Raw genomic sequence first — 6,000 nt, forward strand, 5'->3', positions numbered from 1 at the left:
CAGTGATTCAGAGCTTCTCTTTGTTGTGGTGGAGGTAGCAGCTGCCTCTCATTCATTACCTCCTCACTTTATTCTTTGTCATCATGGAGAGAATACCACTCTAAGGAACAGTTTTTTTTTTGGTACATGTTATTACGGTACTTGGAGTGGTCGCGTGTGTGTGTGTGTGCTGTTGTTGTGTAATCAGATATGTTTTCTGTTGAAAAAGGGAAAACGCTTGACCTTTTTGCTTCCGTCTGATTGTTCTATATTTGACCAGAACTCATTTAAAAGTTAGTCAAAGGTGGAATAAAGATATCACAAAGCGGTCAGGACAAGGACCATTTCCGGAGACCTTCTCCCTTACCTCACCTCGCTCATTAACTCATCCCTGACCGCTGGCTACGTCCCTTCTGTCTTCAAGAGAGCGAGAGTTGCACCCCTTCTGAAAAAACCTACACTCGATCCCTCCGATGTCAACAACTACAGACCAGTATCCCTTCTTTCTTTTCTCTCCAAAACTCTTGAACGTGCCGTCCTTGGCCAGCTCTCCCGCTATCTCTCTCAGAATGACCTTCTTGATCCAAATCAGTCAGGTTTCAAGACTAGTCATTCAACTGAGACTGCTCTTCTCTGTATCACGGAGGCCCTCCGCACTGCTAAAGCTAACTCTCTCTCCTCTGCTCTCATCCTTCTAGACCTATCGGCTGCCTTCGATACTGTGAACCATCAGATCCTCCTCTCCACCCTCTCCGAGTTGGGCATCTCCGGCGCGGCCCACGCTTGGATTGCGTCCTACCTGACAGGTCGCTCCTACCAGGTGGCGTGGCGAGAATCTGTCTCCTCACCACGCGCTCTCACCACTGGCGTCCCCAGGGCTCTGTTCTAGGCCCTCTCCTATTCTCGCTATACACCAAGTCACTTGGCTCTGTCATAACCTCACATGGTCTCTCCTATCATTGCTATGCAGACGACACACAATTAATCTTCTCCTTTCCCCCTTCTGATGACCAGGTGGCGAATCGCATCTCTGCATGTCTGGCAGACATATCAGTGTGGATGACGGATCACCACCTCAAGCTGAACCTCGGCAAGACGGAGCTGCTCTTCCTCCCGGGAAGGACTGCCCGTTCCATGATCTCGCCATCACGGTTGACAACTCCATTGTGTCCTCCTCCCAGAGCGCTAAGAACCTTGGCGTGATCCTGGACAACACCCTGTCGTTCTCAACTAACATCATGGCGGTGGCCCGTTCTTGTAGGTTCATGCTCTACAACATCCGCAGAGTACGACCCTGCCTCACACAGGAAGCAGCGCAGGTCCTAATCCAGGCACTTGTCATCTCCTGTCTGGATTACTGCAACTCGCTGTTGGCTGGGCTCCCTGCCTGTGCCATTAAACCCCTACAACTCATCCAGAACGCCGCAGCCCGTCTGGTGTTCAACCTTCCCAAGTTCTCTCACGTCACCCCGCTCCTCCGCTCTCTCCACTGGCTTCCAGTTGAAGCTCGCATCCGCTACAAGACCATGGTGCTTGCCTACGGAGCTGTGAGGGGAACGGCACCTCAGTACCTCCAGGCTCTGATCAGGCCCTACACCCAAACAAGGGCACTGCGTTCATCCACCTCTGGCCTGCTCGCCTCCCTACCACTGAGGAAGTACAGTTCCCGCGCAGCCCAGTCAAAACTGTTCGCTGCTCTGGCCCCCCAATGGTGGAACAAACTCCCTCACGACGCCAGGACAGCGGAGTCAATCACCACCTTCCGGAGACACCTGAAACCCCACCTCTTTCAGGAATACCTAGGATAGGATAAAGTAATCCTTCTCACCCCCCTTAAAAGATTTAGATGCACTATTGTAAAGTGGCTGTTCCACTGGATGTCTTAAGGTGAACGCACCAATTTGTAAGTCGCTCTGGATAAGAGCGTCTGCTAAATGACTTAAATGTAAATGTAAGGAGGGGGTAGTGGTGGTGGATTTGTAGGCAGCCTAGGGGGCAGGGTGTGTATTTTATTGGAGGGGGGAATACTGTTACAGACACATGCTGTGTTAATGAGGGGGGCATAGGCACAGCCTTTCCCCAGCATGGGTGCTCTCTTTTGGAACAGGTGGCAGGAACCCTTGGTAGTAGAATGGTGGTTTTGGTCCTAAGTAATGGAATCCTTTCATCCTGGTCTTTGTTGGAGACAATGTAGCCTACACATGATTCAATGATGTGGTAGTGAGTTTGAGGTTTCTCTCTATGTGTGTTTACTGTACATCACTGAAGTTTGGTGCTCTCATTTGTTTCTTCAGTTTACAGAGAGGGGGATTCCATTCATCCAGTGGGGCCCAAAACTCTTCATCTTCTATTCTTTTGCCCTCCTCTCAGCTCGCCTCCCAATATAAACAGCATCATAATGACCAAGATTGACAATGGCAAAGATATCAATTCACGTAAGACGCCAAGGAGTCAACTAAGATATTTCCCAGTTTAACCCAAACATGTTACTCTCTGAATAGGAGTCAATAATACAAAGGCCTAGTGGGGAACTTTTATCAAAACAACCATTGAAAATAGTGAATGTTTAAATCAATGTTTTTTTGTTTTACTTTATCGTTCCTCCTCAAATGTTTTATCATTAAAAAAAAGGTAGAGGTCTTGCTTGTTTCTCAAAACTATTTTTTGTGAGTGAAGGTTTTGCAATGCAGCTTGTCTCTAGACATTGCCAACATGGCTTTTCCTGTCTTGTCTCACTGCATAGCTGTGTAAGTAGTGGCTCTCCTCTCCTCTCCCATGAGTCACTGCAGCTGGACAGCTGTGAGAGCTGTAAATATTTTCAGCAACAGTCTGGTTTCTTTGGCTGCTGATTACAGTGGACATACACATGGAGACTACTACGAGTTGTATGATCCCTGATACAATATGTCCTTGAATATAGTTAAACAAGTAGCCATCACTCCCTTTCTGTCTGTTGCCCCCCCCACCCCACCCACCTCCTCCTCTCTCAGACACATATGCAGTTGAAGTCGGAAGTTTACATACACTTAGGTTGGAGTCATCAAAACTTGTTTTTCAACCACTCCACAAATTTCTTGTTAACAAACTATAGTTTTGGCAAGTCGGTTAGGACATCTACTTTGTGCATGACACAGGTCATTTTTTCACAGACACAGACAGATTATTTCACTTCCAGTGGGTCAGAGGTTTACATACACTAAGTTGACTGTTACTTTAAACAGATTGGAAAATTCCAGACAATGATGTCATGGCTTTAGAAACTTTTGGTAGGCTAATTGACATCATTTGAGTCAATTGGAGGTGTACCTGTGGATGTATTTCAAGGCCTCCCTTCAAACTCAGTGCCTCTTTGCTTGACATCATGGGAAAATCAAAAGAAATCAGCCAAGACCTCAGAAAACAAATTGTAGACCTCCACAAGTCTGGTTCATCCTTGGGAGCAATTTTCAAACACCTGAAGGTACCAAGTTCATCTGTACAAACAATTGTACGCAAGTATAAACACCATGGGACCACGCAGCCATCACACCGCTTAGGAAAGAGACGCGTTCTGTCTCCTTGAGATGAACGTACTTTGGTGTGAAAAGCGCAAATCAATCCCAGAACAACAGCAAAGGACCCTGTGAAGATGCTGGAGGAAACTGGTACAAAAGTATCAATATCCACAGTAAAACGAGTCCTGTATCGACATAACCTGAAAGGCCGCTCTGCAAGGAAGAAGCCACTGCTCCAAAACCGCCATTTTGGAGCAGTGGCTTCTATGGTTTGCAAATGCACCTGGGGACAAAGATCGTACTTTTTGGAGAAATGTCCTCTGTTCTGATGAAACAAAAATAGAACGTTTTGGCCATAATGACCATCGTTATGTTTGGAGGAAAAAGGGGGAGGCTTGCAACCAGAAGACCACCATCTCAACCGTGAGGCACGGGGGTGGCAGCATCATGTTGTGGGGGTGCTTTGCTGCAGGAGGGACTGGTGCACTTCACAAAATAGATGGCATCATGAAGAAAGGAAAATTATGTGAATGCAGTATATTGAAGCAACATCTCAAGACATCAGTGAGGAAGTTAAAGCTTGGTCGCAAATGGGTCTTCCAAATAGACAATGACCCAAAGCATACTTCCAACGTTGTGGCAAAATGGCAAAAGGACAACAAAGTCAAGGTATTGGAGTGACAAAGCCCTGTCATCACAAAGCCCTGTCCTCAATCCCATAAAAAATGTTTGGGCAGAACTGAAAAAGCATGTGTGAGCAAGGAGGCCTACAAACCTGACTCAGTTACACCAGCTTTGTCAGGAGGAATAGGCCAAAATTCACCCAACGTATTGTGGGAAGCTTGTGGAAGGCTTCCCGAAACGTTTGACCCAAGTTAACCAATTTAAAGGCAGTGCTACCAAATACTAATTGAGTGTATGTAAACTTCTGACCCACTGGGATTGTGATGAAGGAAATAAAAGCTGAAATAAATCATTCTCTCTACTATTATTCTGACATTTCACATTCTTAAAATAAAGTGGTGATCCTAACTGACCTAAGACAGGGAAGTTTTACTATGATTAAATGTCAGGAATTGTGAAAAACTGAGTTTAAATGTATTTGGTTAAGATGAATGTAAACTTCCGACTTCAACTGTACATACAGACACACATACACACAGTCAGCTGTTAGTGGGCCTCATATCACTGGCTGATGTCTGGACATACTCATGTGTTTTGGACGTACTCAATAGTTTTGGCGGTAGGTAGCCTGGTGGTTATGAGCATTGGGCCAGTAACTGAAAAGTTGCTGGTTCGAATCCCGGAGCCGACTAGGTGAAAAATCAGTCGATGTGCCCGTGAGCAAGGCACTTAACCCTAATTGCTCCTGTACGTCGCTCAGGATAAGAGCGTCTGCTAAATGACTCAAATGTAAAGTGTGTGCTAGTCACTGGCCAGCCTCATCAGTAGGCATCTGTTACTGACTGCAGCTATCTAACCCCAGACATGGAAAGAAGTACTCTATGCATCCTCTCAATGACTCAAACCCTTTACTGTAACAATGCAACCAACACCAGACATCCATGATGAAATTCATGTGGTCTGCTCACAAACAAAGGCTCTACTTTTCACCAGGCGGTAGGAATTTTGGGCCCGTCACCATTTAGTCATGTGATACGGAGATAGGCCTAGCTCAGTCAAGGATCAAACCAAGTCAACGAGTGCATGATAACTCGTGTCATACTGGGGTTAGAGTCTATGCAAATCATAGCGGCTGTCAGTAGGTTTTCACTTTGCTCTTCAAGAACAAATTCTCCACATGGATTACATCTCCATGGCCGTCCTTGTATCACCTCTTCTCTGCCATATCAAAGAGATCTGATTTGATCTGAGGGATGGGCAGGAACACCTGGCACACAGACAGACGGATAGACAGAGGTCAGTACAGTCAGTATAGAGCACCTGTGGAATTCAGACTGAGACTTCTCACCTGTCTGATGTTGGTGAATGGAGGTTTAAGAGCGCCTGATAGTCTGTACACAGAGTACTCTCTTTCACTCTCTCAATCTCAGTCAGTCAGTCAGTCAGTCAGTCAGTCAGTCAGTCAGTCTGTCTGTCTGTCTGTCTGTCCGTCTGTCCGTCTGTCCGTCTGTCCGTCTGTCCGTCTGTCCGTCTGTCTGTCAGTCCGTCTCTCGTCTTCTCCTTGACATAGTTCTGACTACTTATTGTTTCGTTACATGTAAGGCTTCAGCACCACATTCTCAGAAAATGGTGCTAGGTAGAACCCTTTTTGGTGCTAGGTAGAACCCTTTGCAGAGGGTGAATGGTTCTACCAATAACCCTTTTTATATTTGAAAGGTTCTTCCTAGAACCCTCTATGAGTGGTCACACTAGCCGTATTATCCTTTCAAATTAAAATCTTCATGACAATACATTACATATATCATAAAGCCTTTCTTTGAGGGCCTAGTTATATCCTAACACAGTGGTGTTAGGACACTCCTGGTTTACAGGCCATATCAGGCCTGCAAGTCATATCATGCTT

Source organism: Oncorhynchus nerka, linkage group LG20, assembly GCF_034236695.1.
Source record: "Oncorhynchus nerka isolate Pitt River linkage group LG20, Oner_Uvic_2.0, whole genome shotgun sequence".
Lineage (NCBI taxonomy): Eukaryota > Metazoa > Chordata > Actinopteri > Salmoniformes > Salmonidae > Oncorhynchus > Oncorhynchus nerka.